Genomic DNA, 9,544 nt, shown 5'->3' on the forward strand with positions numbered 1-9,544 from the left:
CGTGGTTCAACACTCGCGACACACGACGTAAGGTGAGGAGGCGAGCGTGTCGAGCAATCGACGCAGCGCAAGAGCTGCATAATGTACGTCGTCTGGACGACATCTGCGACGCTGTTCGCTCGTAACTAGCATAACTTAGATCGATGATTATTGGGGATTAATCGTGACATTATTTTTTTTGTTCAGTCTTCTCTTCTATTATTACTTAACAAAAAAATATTACTTAACAAATTTTGAGCAGAAATTGATAAATTTCTAAAATTATAGAATATTGCATCCTTGTCAATTATTTTATGTTGCATCTTCCTTTTCCGTTTTAATCAAAGCTGAATATCGTTTGATATTTTTTGTTTCAATAATTATCAAAGAGTCTGAAAGATATATTTGTAAAAATAATGACGAAATTATATTCAGTATCAATAATTTATACATAGTTCGCTTTTATACGTAAGATTCTCTTCACAATCTGAAATATAAAAAATTAATCTATAATATAAAAAATTAATAAACTTAATGATCCACGAAATCTTTTGGTAGTGTAAATCCGTCGAAACATTCGTCGCAAAATTGTGAACACTGTTCTTCGATAGAGCTCGTTGGTCGATTTACTGATATATTCGCGCCAGTACTTTCCATCGATTCTTTATCTTTTTATAACAATTGCCTTTAAAAAAGTTTATCAAATTTTTTTTTAAAAACACGCTAATACCTAAGTATTGGTTTTCCTTTGAAATTCTCGTTCTTGATCTTTTCCACTTTCTTTCTTCACTTGTCTAAATTGTATTCAATTGAACATTTATGATACTTTGTAATTAGGAATTAGCACAAATTTAAAATACGTAATCGTGTTAATTTATTTTGTAATTTTCTGATTAAAACATTTTACTCTATCTAGGATCCATCCGCCACTGCTATTTGATACAGTGGGGATTTTAGTATATACTAGAGGGATCTTGGGGGATGTGGTCACTCTACGGCGTTGTGCTCGTTGGTGCTGTTTCATACGGAAGGTCAGTCGGAAGCCAGCATGCCTATCTTTTTCTGAGGAAAAATATAATTAATAACGTATTGGTTTTCCTTTGAAATTCTCGTTCTTGATATTTTCCACTTTCTTTCTTCATTGTAAATTGTATTCAATTGAACGTTTATGATACTTCATAATCACGAATTAGCACAAATTTAAAATACGTAATCGTGTTAATTTATTTTGTAATTTTCTGATTAAAACATTTTACTCTATCCAGAATGACGTTACAGAGTGTACGACCTATACAGGGTGTCGCGGCACTAATAGTTTTCGAGTTATAAACGATTGAAAATAAAGAATTTTTCGCAAACTAAGGCTTATGGGAATAAAATATTAATAAAGTCACATTCTTTAGTTAATTTTAGATAGAGTTTACTTTAATATAATTTTAATTTAAGGCTTAGTTAGAAAGATACATGATGACAAAAATTGGGAATATGCAAAAAATAATGATCTTCCTCGACATTTTCGCTGAGGAAAAATCATTTTTAAATTGGCCAGAGAATCTGCCTTTAAAATATCAAGCGTTAGTTTCGGGACACCCTGTATAGATTCTGTGACAACGAGATTAAGAACCGATATTTTGTACAGCACCGGCGGGAATAAAATCCCATTGTGTGTGTGACGGTCACAGACGTCATACGCAAACACGCAAAGCGCACACGTACGTAAACCAAGCAGCGAAGGAGAAAGTGGGAGTAGAATGGTGGGGGACGCTCCAATGTTGAGTCCTTTGCGCACGTTATAAGAGCGAGAGAGAAAGCACTACAAGACGTACCGAGTTAGTGATGTCCAATAGCTGTCTCCTTCTCTCGATGCTCGAACGGAGAGAGTGCGAGCGAGACAGCTATATACCGCGCTGTTTCTATACGTGTCTCGTGTGCTTTAGTATCGATATGCATACTTTTCTTTTCTTTCTTTAAGAAATGCGGTTGAACCGCGTGCACCAAAGGCCGGCAATCATTCTATTAAATTAAATAATAATTAAATTATAATACATTCCTGCCGGTGCGTATACAATGTTCTATATGTCATTCGGACATATCCAAATAACGAATCCTGTTTATGTTTATGTATTTATGATATTGTGAAGTTTTCGCAGTGTCTCTTTAACATTCCTGAAAGAATCCAGCGTTATAAATATGCGATCTTTGATCAATATGAATTGGCGACGCAACTCTTGCTACAAAGACTTGGTCGTTATAGATATTACAGGTATAGGCCTTTTTATCAGAATGCTTGTAAAATTCTTCCTTTAGAAAATAAATAAAAAATAAGCACATGCTTAATAATAGACAAATGTTCGGTTTATTTATCGAAATCTTTTTCATTAGGCTTCTAAACTCATTTCTAAAAGTTCATTTATATTCCTTCTTACAATCTCTAGCGGGAATCTACATATATTTTGTTTTGTACATACAAAGCAAATATTGTTACGATTTGACCCCGATAAAAAACTAATTTTTCAATTTGTTTTTTGTTTTTAACGTAAAATCGGGAGATTTCCGCTGTGTTTCTGTATATACTTTAATCGTGGAGAAGCATTTATTATTCTGTGCAACTAATGAAAAAATTTCGGTACAAAAAGAAATATGTCATTTTATCAGTAAAACAGGACTCCGGCATTTTCTTAAGGATTAAAGTTACGGCCAAAGTTAAGCGGCATCTACAATGAGATGTTAAGGCGTAAAGACCCTTGCACAATGCTAGGTAACAGGCAATAAGAACAGAAATAGTATCTATTCTCTGCTCTTATTGGCGGATATTTTCTATTCCGCATATTTATTGGTGAATAGTTTCTATTCCCTATTCCTATTACCTGTTGCCTAGCATTGTGCAAAGGTCTTAAAGCACATTACGAGTAACACGAGTTAATTCTGTTCAGTCGTCATCCTTAATTTTCGTCCTCTCGCCGTTACTGACTTACGTGGGGCTCTTACAGATTATCGTTAAGAAATGGATAGCGACGATTCCTCTAGCAAATTATCGGAGAATAATGTAAGGATAAATATTCAATTTAACTGACTCAGATTTTGATGTAAATACACTCACATTCCAAGACTTTTTGCATAAAAACAAAAATTTTATAATTATATTTGGAGAAAATATAATTCAAGGTTAAAAGAAATCTGTGACACAAAACTTGGATGGGAGTATTTTATCAAAATCTAAAAGTGTATGCACGGAAGTGTCTCCCTCCGATTTTGATGAGCTTTTAATATGTTGTTTTCTAGACAAAAATAAGGGACACGTATTTTTTTATACGTGCTCATACGAAAAAAAATTTCAAATTAAAAGCTTCAAGAGTACTTTACAACAATAACAAAAAAATTTTTTATTTTTTTAATTTTTCAAAATAATTTTTCAACATTTTTTTTGTTATTGTTGTAAAGTACTCTTGAAGCCATTTAACTTTTAATTTGAAAATTTTTTTCTATCTCTTATAGTTTCTGAAACATTCATCTCGAAAGAAAAAAACCGATTTTTTTCAAAGGGGTGTTTTACCCTCTAGACGCGTATGGGCACGTATAAAAAAATACGTGTCCCTTATTTTTGTCTAGAAAACAACATATTAAAAGCTCATCAAAATCGGAGGGGGACACTTCCGTGCCTACACTTGTAAGATGAGCGAATTAAATTAAAGACTAATTAAAGATTTATTCTGAATATCCTTTTATAAATACAAACGAATCAACAGGATGACCAGTATCCAGGCCCGGTAATTTCTGGATACAGATTTGATAAGAAACTGATATGTATTAATTATCCGGGTAACGTAGTTAACGTTGATAAAGCAATCGAGACATTAGGAGGCATTAGTTCTATTTCTATGGTACATGATACAAATTAGATATTACATTCAATTAATTATATTAAAATTTATTCAATTATTCAATTATATATATATTTAGTCATTTAACAGACTGCAGATGCCCCTAATAGAAGACTAGGATTGCGGTTCAGACCTGATGATGTAAATAGCAAACCTACCTATGGAAATAGATACAGCACAATTGGTTTTTTACTCAGAGTTAGGATGAAAAAAAATAGGATAATAAAAGCAGATATAACAGAAGCTACAAAATCAAAGTGTACAGATACTGCAGATCTGAAAGCTACTGGATCTTCCATTATTAATAAAGAAAATCTTAAAACATTCCATTTGTTGAAGGATGAACAGATTAATAGTATATCTAACGTTATGATAAAAGAGGATAGCTGCAAAGATAATGCTAATATTGAAAATACTATAGAGAAAAATTGTACTGCAGATAATATAAACAATTTAGATGGTACACATGAAAATGAAAACTCTCCAGAAGGAAAAAGGAATGTACTGCCTACTTTTGACAATAGCAAATATGAAAATTTGTCCCAAGAAATAGATTATGAATTGCCATGTTTAAAAATATTAGGAAAAGTAGAAACTGAATTCGTATTTACCAGTATGTTTTATAATAAATTGTGTAAAACATCCGTATAATGATTCTAATCCTCTTTTTATTCAGAATATTAATATTTCTTTTCTCTTGTAGATTTATGCGATTTTCAATATGTACCAATGACACAGAGCAAATCAGATGCAAAAAAATTGGAGTGCATATATAATTTGATTTATCCAGTAGGCATTCCACCTTATTCTTGGTTGAAGAATGACGTGCCTTACATTCCGCTACCAGCTAGATTCAGCAAAATGGACACTGTGCGGCAATACGTACCAAAAACTAAGATAGATTCTAATTCAGAGAATAAAAACAAAAAATGTCAAGCAGGTTTTTCCAATAATATATACTTTTCCACAGTAGGAGTACCTACTGCAGCACCAATAGGCATTGAAACAGCTATGAAAGTAAAGTTTCCTCAGAATGCACATTTAGAAAAAGTGCACCAACTTTTTGAAGAGCGTCCAATTTGGTCCAAAAATGCCATTATATATAAAACACAATTTACACGTGAACAGTTGAAGATATTATTACTAGCAGTAGCGTATATTTTTAAGACCGGACCATGGAGAAACATGTGGGTGAAACTTGGTTACGATCCAAGGGAGGATATTAATGCGAGAAAGTATCAGGTGTTAGATTATAGATTAAAAGCTACGTGTAAGTTATATATCTTTTAATTGCCAAAGGTGTTTAATATTTCACATAAGCAATATAACAATATTTTTTAAAAACAATTACCCACTCAACCAAAATATTGCAGCAACATTGCTGCAATGTTGTAATATTGCCGCAATATTGCTGCAATATTCTGTGTTTGTTGGGTAAAATTTTTATGTATGATTTATAGATGAATTAATTACTGATAGAGGCAAAGGAAATTATAAATTACCATACAAATTTGCGCCTGTTTGTAAACAAAAACCTGCTGTACTCACCACTTTCAGTCAGAAACAAAGTCCGAAAAAAGAACATCATTTACATGAGAACGTATATATATACCGGGAAGGTATGGTACCTCCTTGCCGGCAAATATTTTATCAGGTATTTGTTAATTCCTTTCTTTGCAGTATTGATAATGAAAATACTTGATTTCGTGTAATAAATAAAATTGTTATCTTTATTTATTTTGTTATTAGTATTGCGACATTTTAATAGAAGAAATACAAGAAATGTTGGCAAAGCTCCCTGATTCTTTACCTGGTATAAAATGTCACGAGAAGAGAGGATGGTTGCCAAATGGTTTTGATGTACAATGCAGAGAAATTTTAAACAAACAAGTGCATGCTGTTCTGAGAAAAAGATGAACATTCCTGAGGACCGTACGTACTTGTTTCAACTTCATTAACATTATGTTATATATATCAAGAATAAAATTATATATTATACTTTTTAATATAGATCCAACATCGCTTCCACGAAAACGGAAATATAGTTAAATTAAAGACTAATAAAACGATTCATGAAAGCACGAAAAAAGGCGAAGCGAATTCTACAGAAACTCGATCAAGTGTTACGTCTACTTTGGAATTGAATGTGATTAATGAAAATTTATTTAGCTTGAATTTAAGTAATTAAAACTATGAATATACAAAAAAAAATCTAATTGCATTTTTCTATTAGATACCTCTTTGAAAAATACATTGAAATGTAATATTCGGTAATTATTTACTTTAGAGGAGTAATCTCTGATGACTTTGACTTTGACATATGTTATAGAGGCACCCTTCTGAGTAACCTTCAGAAGGTTTTAGCCGTCGCTCGTTGTTTATTAAAACGTTGTGGGGGCGGAACCCACGGTGTCCACATATGTATACTTTTCAAAACGAAGGAAGTTATATACAAACACTTTATAACATGAAACCGTGACGAGAAAATGTAAACAAAAAAATGTAAACACATAAATAGGAAATAACGAAAAGATGACATAAAAGTATGAAACTTCAAAAGTGTATATCTTAGAAACGAAAAGAGCGCTGCAAAATTCAAATAGTGTATTACTTAGGAATGTATCCTCTACAACATATATGAAAATAAAAATTTTTCGAGCTGTGTAACGTAAACATTTACCATATATATACATACATACATACATACATACATACATATATATATATATATATATATATATATATATATACTCAGGACAGTGACTTTGACAACATATGTCAAGGCCAAGACGATTCGACCCTGGTGTTTTTTTCTAAAGTTTTACTCTCTATAATTTAAAATTTCGCGTGTATATGTAGTACGTAAAATATTTCGGCAGAGAATTATCAATAATACCATGTTTGGCCTTGGCGACGTATAGCAAACGCGCTATACATGTCACAGCTTTGTCATCATTCGCACGGTGACACTCGAATAATAAAGTAGTAGTGTGCGAAACGCTTCGTATATTATCAAATTCTTTTTCCAACCCGATCGTGACTAATATTGCAACATAATTCGTTATAATTATTATAATTAATAAGTATCTTTTGATTAAATTTTTCTAAAAAGTAAGTATAAATTAATTATTAATTAAACAATAGTTTAATCACGATTTTTCATTACTTTAATTTTTGATCTTACGAGATTTGTGTTTTATGCATATATATTATATATACATCAACAGTACTAGTGCTACTCGCTCTGCTTATTACCGTTATATTATTAATTTTAATCTCGTATAAATGTTGCTCTTATGATATAATAAAGTGCGAATTTCATATGATTATTCCGCGATCGAGAATATCATGCAAAATGTCCCACGTATTAGACTATGGTAATTAATCGTATTTTACTAATTGTAATTAATCATATTTACGCGGATGAGTGCCACCAGGAAACAGCGAAGAATATACAAGGGAGAAAAAAAAGATCTGGAAAAGTATTAGGCAACGTACGGAACACACACACACACACACACACGCACACACACACACACACACACACACATATGCGGTAAATAATTTTATTATTTATCATATTTATATATTATTTTCACACAATAAATATTGTTCGTTCTTTTGTCTGGATAGTGATTCATTCTAAATTATCATGCAATATAACGTATATATAATATATAAGACACATATATATAACATACAATATATATAACATACATTCCACATTTTAATTTCAATATATTTAAAATTATTTTCAAATATTTAAAATTATAAAATAAAATAAAACATTTTTATACGAGATACATGAAAACCTTATGGATATATTAATATTTAATAGATACATTAATACGTTATAAAATATGTTTTATAATATATTTATTTAGATATTTTATATATAAGAATTAGATTTTTTTATTCATTATACTTTTTAAAAGTTATACTCAAGACAAAATTTTTTCGATAATTGTGCAATTGATGATATTAAATATCTGTTCAACGGACAAATAAAAATATAAATTGGGCGTAATAATTAGTTTCTCAAAATCAATGATTTTGGACACTTTGCTTTATATAAAAGGGAATTTGTGCTTAACGTTTATATTTATAACAGATAATCAGAGGATGTTTTTGAAATTGTAATTAATATTACTACGAGTCATTTTTCTCTTTCTCTCTTTCTTTTTCTTAAAAAAAGAAAATTATTTAAATGTCTTATTTATATAGTAATCATGACATATATGTAGATATTATACAAAAAAATATTAACTTGACTAAATATGCTTATTTCGTTATTGTTTTTAGTCTGACAGTCAAATCGCAAAGTCGATATTAATATAAAAATTCGTAATACATCAATCATATAATAAATTAATCAACAATTTAAAATATTTCTCTCAATTAATTTAATATTTCCCCTCCCGTACATGTATGCTATAATATATAAAATATTTTTGCAACAAATTAATAATAATACCGCGTCCTTTGCAACATATATATAGCGCATTAATATTTACATGCTTTGGTTGTTACCATTCGCGCAATGAATCCAAACAAAGTGATGCCAGAAGCTTCGACAAATTCCTTTTCTGAACGTGATTGATTTGATAGGTACATTAAGAATTTGATATGATTAATACTTAATTTCATATATGCTAAATAATACGTAAAATTACGTCGCTACGATAGATCTCGAAATGTATATTTCGCGATGTATACAATTTAATCGAGAATCGATTAAGTGATACAAATCCAAAATATGAAATAATCATTTCGATCATTGCGATCTTTACAGACAATAATTATTATTTTAATACTTAAAGTCAAATATATTTCATCCGTGTTTCTTTATCGTTCTATTTGACAATCTAAATATAATTTAGATTATGAGGGAACACAAAATAAAACAATCGAATTATAAATGCAAATAATTAGCATAACGAAAGACTTCATGATGAATAGTTTAATAAATAATCAATTAATCTTAAGCAATAAATTAAAATACTTCTATAATTTAATATTCCTCGCGCAAATATTTTATATTACAGAAAATATTTTGGCAATGAGAGAATGATCAATAACACCGTGTCCGACCTTGATAAACAGTATCGCGCTATTGTTAATATGTTACATGGCTTTATTATCATTCGCACAGTGACCTTAAGTAGTAACGTGAGAGACGTTTCACATATTATCAAATTCTTTCTTTACATAGTCAACCTTGGCGATATAAACAGTACCGCGGTAATGTTTCTGACTTACAATCATTCGCTCAGTGGCTCTTGAGTAGTGAAGTAGTGATGTGAGACGTTTCATATATTATCAAATTCTTTCTCTGAACACAATTGCAAGTGCAACGAAGAACTTTTCGTGAATGAGTGTAAGTGCAACAAGGAATTCAAATGAGTGTAACGAAGATTGAAGTGCCACGAGGAAAAAGCGAAGAAAGCAAAAGAAAAAAGGAGGTTTTAGAAATCGATGGACCAATAAGATATGATGTAAGTCATTAATATAAATTATTTATCACATTCATTATTTATTATATTGTTGCGTCCCCGCGTCCCGTCCCGCTGAATGTATTCGTCACCCGTTGAATTCTTTCGAAGAAGATCGTTTCCGCGCGCGTTGTCAAGATGTTGTTATAAACAACGACTGTCAGAGAGTCTGAGTCCAGCTGTCAAGCTGTG

The 9,544-nt window shown here is 30.8% G+C and overlaps 1 pseudogene across 1 annotated transcript; it reads left to right on the top strand.

Annotated features, from left to right (window-relative positions):
• The first annotated feature begins 2,871 nt into the window (after positions 1 to 2,871).
• On the top strand, positions 2,872 to 6,459 carry LOC145966588 (general transcription factor 3C polypeptide 5-like; annotated as a pseudogene). Its single transcript, XR_014437080.1, has 8 exons — positions 2,872 to 3,025; positions 3,726 to 3,860; positions 3,951 to 4,473; positions 4,564 to 5,130; positions 5,321 to 5,514; positions 5,610 to 5,792; positions 5,872 to 6,006; positions 6,148 to 6,459. The product of XR_014437080.1 is annotated as a general transcription factor 3C polypeptide 5-like (transcript).
• Positions 6,460 to 9,544: the final 3,085 nt, after the last annotated feature.

Source organism: Camponotus vicinus, unplaced genomic scaffold (assembly GCF_025532165.1).
Source record: "Camponotus vicinus isolate PSW18456_S1 unplaced genomic scaffold, iyCamVici1.0 SCAF_2, whole genome shotgun sequence".
NCBI lineage: Eukaryota > Metazoa > Arthropoda > Insecta > Hymenoptera > Formicidae > Camponotus > Camponotus vicinus.